The 7973-nt window shown below is 41.0% G+C and overlaps 1 long non-coding RNA gene across 1 annotated transcript; it reads right to left on the bottom strand.

Moving 5' to 3' along the window:
• Positions 1–428: 428 nt before the first annotated feature.
• LOC114805501 lies at positions 429–5638 on the bottom strand. Its single transcript, XR_003753477.2, has 2 exons — positions 5369–5638; positions 429–1053 (listed from the first exon to the last, which is right to left on the bottom strand). It is a non-coding gene; the product is annotated as an uncharacterized LOC114805501 (long non-coding RNA).
• Between the last annotated feature and the right edge of the window lie 2335 nt (positions 5639–7973).

Below are 7973 nucleotides of genomic sequence, written 5' to 3'. Positions count from 1 at the left end.
ATATATTTTATTTATTTATATTAATGTGCATCTCCCCCCTACACTGTAAGCCCCTTGTGAACAGGGAATATGTATACTATCTCTGTTGCACTGTATTCTCCCAAAGACTTCGTACAGCACACAGTAAATGCTCAATAAATACCAGTGACTGATTGATTGATTGATGTCACACTAACATTAGCTCGTTCCGGGGAACATTTTATTTCACTGAACCCTCTGAAAGAGTTAATGCTTTCCCCAGAGTCAATAATTCACTACTCTCTCACCAAAAAAAATCCAACAGATTTATCTTTCATTTGTTTTTGGTTTTCCCACCTGGGTGCTTGATTAATTCTCATCTGTTTCTTGGCATTTTGACACTGTAAACTTCCAAGCTTTTTTTTTTCCAATCCTGCATTTTTCCTCTTCAACAAACTTACACTCAGGACTAATCTTCTTACTCTTTTATTTTCCTTACAATCAGCTTCATTTCACCTTTCTGTTACTAATTTTTAATGAGGAAGTGAATAGTCTGGAAACTCAAAACCTTTCATACAGGGCACATCTTCTCATTTGCACTAACCAAGCTTCAGTAGAGCTGTTTCTCCATAATTTATGGAATGTGGATCGAGAGAAAAAACAGACAATTCCTTTGGAGACAGAAAAGAATAGTACACTTCCATCCACATTAACCACAAATACAGCTTGACATTTCAGAAAAATTAACAGGTCCTCAAGACATGAAACATGACCGTCTACCAAGAGTACTAACCGCTGCATTCAACCTTTTAATAGTAAAAAGTTATGTGCAATAAACAAAACCCAAATCTTCCCCTTGCACAAGCCATTTGGCTTGTCGTTCATTTGAAACATGCGTTCTAAAGAGAAAGGTTTCAGCCAGCACAGGTACCTTGAGCTCATCAGCTGATCTCCAGGTTCAGAATCATAAGTCCCTTCATTTTCCTGGGTCAGAATTTACGATCTAAGTTGCCACTGAGAGAATGGTTCTTCCACATGATATCCACGTACTTTTACAGCACAGGGGAAGCCAGGAGAATGAATGGTCAATACAGACTGGAAAGATAGAAAAAAGAGAAAATAAATAAAGCATACTGCAAATTTAAGGAGAAGCTGCACTGCATCCCATGTTTTGGCATATGGATTGGGGGTTACTTTAGGAAGAAAGCCTTTTCAGCTCCTTTTATGGAATGTCCAAGAAATATGTTTTGTTTTGTTGGGGTTTTTTTAGCTTACCCTTTCTTAAGCATCTGAAATAAAGGACATTGTAGAAGTTGGGGTAAAACTGCATCTTGTTAATCTAGGTATGAACTGAAATGGAGATCCCTTAATAATAATAATAATATTCGTCATCGGGCAGGGATTGTCTCTCTTGCCGAATTGTACATTCCAAATGCTTAGTTCAGTGCTCTGCACATAGTAAGCGCTCAATAAATACTATTGAATAAATAAATAATAATAATGTTAGTATTTGTTAAGCACTTACTATGTGCGGAGCACTGTTCTAAACTCTGGGGTAGATACAGGGTAATCAGGTTGTCCCACGTGAGGCTCACAGTCATAATCCCCATTTTCCAGATGAGGGAACTGAGGTACCGAGAAGTGAAGTAACTTGCCCAAAGTCACACAGCTGACAGATGGCGGAGCCAGGATTAGAACCCATGACCTCTGACTCCTAAACCCGGGCTTTTTCTACTGAGCCACGCTGCCAGGATTAGAATTGGCTCACTGGCCTGTGCCTTTTCCCATCGACTACATCTCTTCTCTGGTATTCTACACCTTCAAAACCTCCTGAAATCCCATCTGTCTAAAAGAAGCCTTCCCCACCCGAGGCATATTTAATCCCAACATTTCCCACCACCTTAAAGCCTCCTTATGATTGGCTTCAAGGTCCAATTTACTTATCAGATCTTTTCACTTGCCCTGCCCCAACTTGCTCACTTCTCTCCTCCCTATGTAACATAAATTAGTATGTGTAATTGCAGCATTTATTAAGTGCTTTGTGCCAAGAGTAAAAATCTCAACAGATCAGACACAAACCCTGTCCCACCCTGTGGCTCACAGCCAAACGGGGAGGGGAAACAGGTATGTTATTCCTACTTTTACAAGTGAGGGAGGTGGGTCACAGAGAATTTAAATGACTTAGCCAAGGTCACATAGCAGGTAGGTGAAGGAGCCAGGTTTATAATTAAGATCTCCCAATTCCTTGGTCTCTGGATTTCCCACTAGGCTAATCTTCTCACTATACATGCTTTCAACTCTCCCAATTTCATCTTCCCTCCCACTCTATATTCCCAGTGTGAAAATATCTCCCCAGTGCTACTGACTACAGCTCTCCCCATGTTCAAAGCTCACGTAAAATTCCACTCCTCCAAAAAATTTTCCCCAACTAAGACTCATCTCCCAAGTCATATCAGCCTGGCAACCAACCCTAATATAAATTTGGTTTTGCCTTTCCTTTGAATTTGCCTCTATATGACTAATCAATTGTGCAGCCTATGACTTGTACTTGATACTGTTTGTAAATGTTTATGATTACAAGAAGCTAAGCATTGCCTAGCCGATAGATCATGGGCCCGCAAGTCAGAAGGACCTGGGTTCTTATCCCAGCTCGGCCACTTGTCTGTTGTGTGACCTTGGCAAATCACTTCACTTCTCTGTGCCTCAGCTACCTCATCTGTAAAATGGAGATTAGGACTGAGATTCCCATGTGGGACATGGTCTGTGACTGACTTGACTAGTTTATATCTACCCAGAGATTAATACAATGTCTGGCGCATTGTAAGGATTTTAACAAATACCAAAATTAACACCCTCATTATCCCAGTTTTAGTGTGTTAGCTCCTCGAGGTCAAGGAACATGTCTCGTCTTTCTGTCGTATTTTCCCAAACATTTGGTATTCCACTGCATTGATGGGTTCTTAATAAATACAAAATAAATATCATTACCACCACCACCTCCATAGTTCAACCATAATGCTGTCATCTTCATATTTCTGTTGCCATGCTGTAATGTTTATTTTTTTTTTAATTCATCACAGTCAACCAATCTACTTCCTTATTGGATCTCTGGAATATATTCATTTTGGAGAGAAAAGGCTACTATTCTTACTATAAACTACGTTTGCTTAAAAATCCTCTTCTTCCCCATGTCTTACCTTTTCCCATGATTTAATCCATCTATTCCTTGCACTGAATTAAATTCTTTCCTTATCTGCTCAGTCACATCAATCCTAATTTTAAACTCCTTCTCTGTCTTTTCTTTACTTTCCGTATGAGGGTCCAACTTGTCTTTCCATCAATTTCTGCCAATTTTGCCTTTGCTGTCTTCCCCCATCTTTTCTTACTTCACTTCCTCTTATTTTGTTTCCTCTTCATTCATTCTTGAACTCATCTGAAGTGCACCATCCATCACCCCACTGTTTTTCTTTCTGCTCCCAAATACCTGAATGTTCCCATCTATTAACTCTGCTTAGGATAAATCCATCTTTCTTATTCACCAAGTAAATATCTTATTTTCCTGTAAACTCATTGCTGGAAACTGTCTTGCTAGCTCTTCTCTAAGCACTTTAATTTCCTAGAATGTCACATCTAATGTTTCACGTTATCTCTTGGAAGGGGTGGTGGGGGAACAGGCTGTTGTAGAGACTACAAAAATATCCACAGCTTTCTTATGAGTGACTAGTAGAAATCAACTAAATCTGAGAATTTGCAGTACTGGGCTTTAGTCCCAACTCTACCACCGTCCTGTTGTGTGACCTCAGGAAAGTAATCTTTCTGGCCTCAGTTCCTTTATCTGTAAAATGAGAATAATAATATCTGCCTTTCCTTACCTCACAGTAATATTTTAAGGACAAAATGAAAGAAGTACACTCAGTTCTCCCATAATATGTGGCTTTCCGAATGTAGTTTGGCTAAAATTAGGGACTGTTCTTCTCACAATGCAAGCCTGTTCAGATGTGGTGAGGCATAGTGTTAGAAGAAATGCCATGTGACACACACATGCCGTTGGAATAGGTGAGTACTATAGAGTGAATTTTCTTTAACGCCATGTCGAACAAGAACCCAGCTTTAGGATTATAGCAAAACCGAGTGCAATGTGAAAATGCTTTGAAAACTTCAACTACTACATAAATTCAGCATATTATTATTATTAATTTTCACATCCAGGGTGGAGAAGATTAAACTCTATTCATCCCCCTAGCCTATCATGGACACAAATGCTACTAATGATATTATAGCAATGTAGGAATGTGCTGGTAAAATGTGATAAGTAGCCACAACTATTTCAAGAGTTGTGCATGCAACATTCTGCCTAGGGTTTCTAAAATTGTAGACATATTATATTAAAAGCATCAAAGTACATAAGCCAAGACCGACAAAAAGAACACAAGAGAAGTGTTGCACACAATGTTTTTGGCAACTGAAAAATATGGAAACTTTCATTGCTCCACTCTGAAATTTGCTGTCAAAACTATGAGTTTTCTTTGGGCTCTCCAATAAAGACAGTCACATGGCCATATTTCTACTCCGAACCCAGATTAATATCGTAACTTCATTCTGGGCAGCAGCAAATTTGTGATTGGGTGCTCCTTAATAATCATGTTGAGTTGTGAGAATCAGTGAAGTGGATTTAATAATAATAATAATAATAATAATAAAGTTGGTATTTGTTAGGCGCTTACTATGTGCAGAGCACTGTTCTAAACCCTGGGGTAGATACAAGGTAATCAGGTTGTCCCATGTAGGGCTCACAGTCTTCATCCCCATTTTACAGATGAGGGAACTGAGGCACAGAGAAGTTAAGTGACTTGCCCACAGTCACACAGCTGACAAGCGGTGGAGCTGGAATTAGCACCCATGACCTCTGACTCCCAAGCCCATGCTCTTTTCACTAAGCCATGCTGCCTCCCTATAAATAATGGTATTATTATGTGCCAAGCATTGTTCTAAGCGCTGGGGTAGATACAAGGTAATCAGGTCATCCCAACGTGGGGCTAACAGTCTTAATCTCCATTTTACAGATGAGGGAATTGAGAGACAGAGAAGTTAAGTGACTTGCCCAAAGTCACATAGCTGATAAGTGGCAGAATCGGGATTAGAACCCTCAACCTCTGACTCCCAAGCCCGGGCTCTTTCCACTAAGCCACACTGCTTCTCTAAGCATCAACACATTTATGCATTTAGCATCAACACATTAATTTCCTTCCTTCATATAGCCATTCCTCACACTGTTCAGGACAAATTATTTATTTTGTTCAAACAGGAATACACTTATTTTTTTTTCCTTATAGCATATTTCCTGAAAGTAAGCCAAATGCATTAAAGGAATGTAGGCTGGTAAATGTTTTATATTTGTTTTCAAGCTTACCTTAAACTTGCAACTCATCTGAAAAGTGATCTATTACCTGTTCCATTCTGATTTGAATTTGATTTGGCTTCTGGAAGCTAAATTTCTGCATCTATTAATGCTTGACTGAAAGATAGTTCCAGATGTCAGCTCCCCTTCAGGGACCTTTTCCAGTACAGAAGCCAACATCAATTTTGGGTTGATAGAGATAAGACTCGTGTGAGCTTCATCTTATCAGGACTGATCTCTGCTTGCTAGAAGAGGAGGTGATTGTCATGGAAGAAGAGAATGGGACAGGAAGCAGGAAGGTCAACAGGAGATAAGGGTGAACCTGAACTTTTTAACGGTGTGTAAAGGGAATCCTCTGCAGCTGGGGAATGGGATTGTGCAAAAACACTGCCCATCCCACACCCGTTCCCAATCAAAAGATGAAATTGCTTTCCAAATGATAGAAACTAATGATCAGAAGCTAATTTAGATTCCCTTCTCCAACCACCATTTGCTGTTCATTTTGCATGTTCATTTAAATAGGTAAGAAAATTTTAGAATCTACCAATGAGCAGGCAGATCTCGCACAAACTTTTCAGACGGAGATTTGTAAGACTGCCCATTCCTGTCAAATGTAATAGCACCTGCTGTTGCTTCCATTAATGCCTCTCTGCTCTCAGCTGAAGAAAAGCCCAGTGTAGTTGTTCAGTCTTCCTTTGCTTAGATTTCACTTACCGCCTTTGCTCTCAGTTCTCTTGGGTTTGCCAGGATGCCTGAGAATTCTCTATTCCTTGAGCCCTCTCATTACCTCCCTTTCAAGTAAATTGCTTTCACTAGATTTCACAGCTCAGTCTGGCTTCTATCAATTTTGGATAATTTTCCTGAGTTGCCAAGGAGAATGAAAGAAGGGGACAGACGGCATCTTTAGCAACTTGGATTTCCTTATTTTACCTGCTTCTGATATGTTACGGTGCAAGTGTGGGATAACCTCTGCTAGAGAGGCCACACGATTTTAGTTCCTCTGTTTTTGAAGGAATCTGATGATCATGATATTTAACCAGATTTAAGAGGTTCAGCATACTTCCCTGATCTAGGTATACTTTTCAACATTTTCTCCTTTTTCTACCCAAGGCACCCAAATTGGGTGCTCCTTAATAATCAAGTTGTCCTGTTTCACTGACTCTTATTATCCACCCCAAAACCCCTTCCCTATGTATGCATCCTCTTTCCTCAGCCCTCGCAGAATCTCCATAGACATAGCCCTAAATAAAATCAATCATTCAGTGGTATGTATTGAGTATTTACTGTGTGCCAAGATCTGCCCTTTCCTCTCCACCCAAACGGCTACCTTACTGCTACAGGCTCTCATTATATCCAGGCTAAACTACTGTGTCAGCTTTTTCTCCGATCTCCCTTCCTCCTCTCTCGCCCCACACCGGTCTATTCTTCACTCCGCTGCCCAGCTCATCTTCTTGCAGAAATGATCTGAGCATGTCATTCCCCTTCTTAAACACCTCCAGTGGTTGCCTATCAACCTCCGCTCCAAACAAAAACTTCTCACTCTAGGCTTCAAGGCTCTCCATCACCTTGCCCCTTCCTATCTCTCCACCCTTCTCTCTTTCTATTGCCCACCCCGCATGCTCCGCTCCTCTGCCGCCCACCTCCTCACCGTCCTTCAGTCTCGCCTATCCCACCGTCGACCCCTGGGCCACGTGCTCCCGCGGTCCTGGAATGCCCTCCCTCCTCACCTCTGACAATCTAATTCTCTTCCCCTCTTCAAATCCCTACTTAAAGCTCACCTCCTCCAAGAAGCCTTCCAAGACTGAGCTCCCCCCTTTTTCCCTCTGCTCCCTCTACCCCCCCTTCACCTCTCCACAGCTAAGCCCTCTTCTCCCCCCTTTCTCTCTCCTCCTCCCCCTCTCCCGTCCCACCCCTTTAGCACTGTACTCGTCCGCTCAACTGTATATATCTTCATCACCTTATTTATTTTGTTTATTTTGTTTAATGAGATGTAAATCACCCTGATTCTATTTAGTTGCCATTGTTTTTATGAGATGTTCTTCCCCTTGACTCTATTTATTGCCATTGTTCTTGTCTACCTGTCTCCCCCGATTAGACCGTAAGCCCGTCAAAGGGCAAGGACTGTCTCTATCTGTTGCCGACTTGTACATTCCAAGTGCTTAGTACAGTGCTCTGCGCATAGTAAGCATTCAATAAATACTATTGAATGAACTGTACTAAATGCTTGAGAAGCAGCGTGGCTTAGTAGAAAGAGCACGGGCTTGGGAGTCAGAGGATGTGGGTTCTAATGCCGGCTCATCCACTTTCATTCATTAAATAGTATTTATTGAGTGCTTACTATGTGCAGAGCTATTGGAATGTACATTTGTCTGCTATGTGACCTTGGGCAAGTCACTTAGCTATTCTGTGCCTCAATAACCTCATCTGGAAAAAAATGGGGATTAAAAGTGTGAGCCCCATGTGGGACAACCTGATAATTTTGTAATTACCCCAGCACTTAGAACAGTGTTTGGCACATAGTAAGCATTTAATAAATACCACGATTATTATTACTGGTATTATTATTATTGAGCCAGTATAGTTCCCTGGGGTTGTTAGGCACTATCCCTGCCCTCAG

Source organism: Ornithorhynchus anatinus, chromosome 18 (genome assembly GCF_004115215.2).
Source record: "Ornithorhynchus anatinus isolate Pmale09 chromosome 18, mOrnAna1.pri.v4, whole genome shotgun sequence".
Taxonomy (NCBI): Eukaryota; Metazoa; Chordata; class Mammalia; order Monotremata; family Ornithorhynchidae; genus Ornithorhynchus; species Ornithorhynchus anatinus.
Note: the sequence above shows the minus strand (reverse complement) of the source record. Positions and strands in the feature narration are given on the sequence as shown.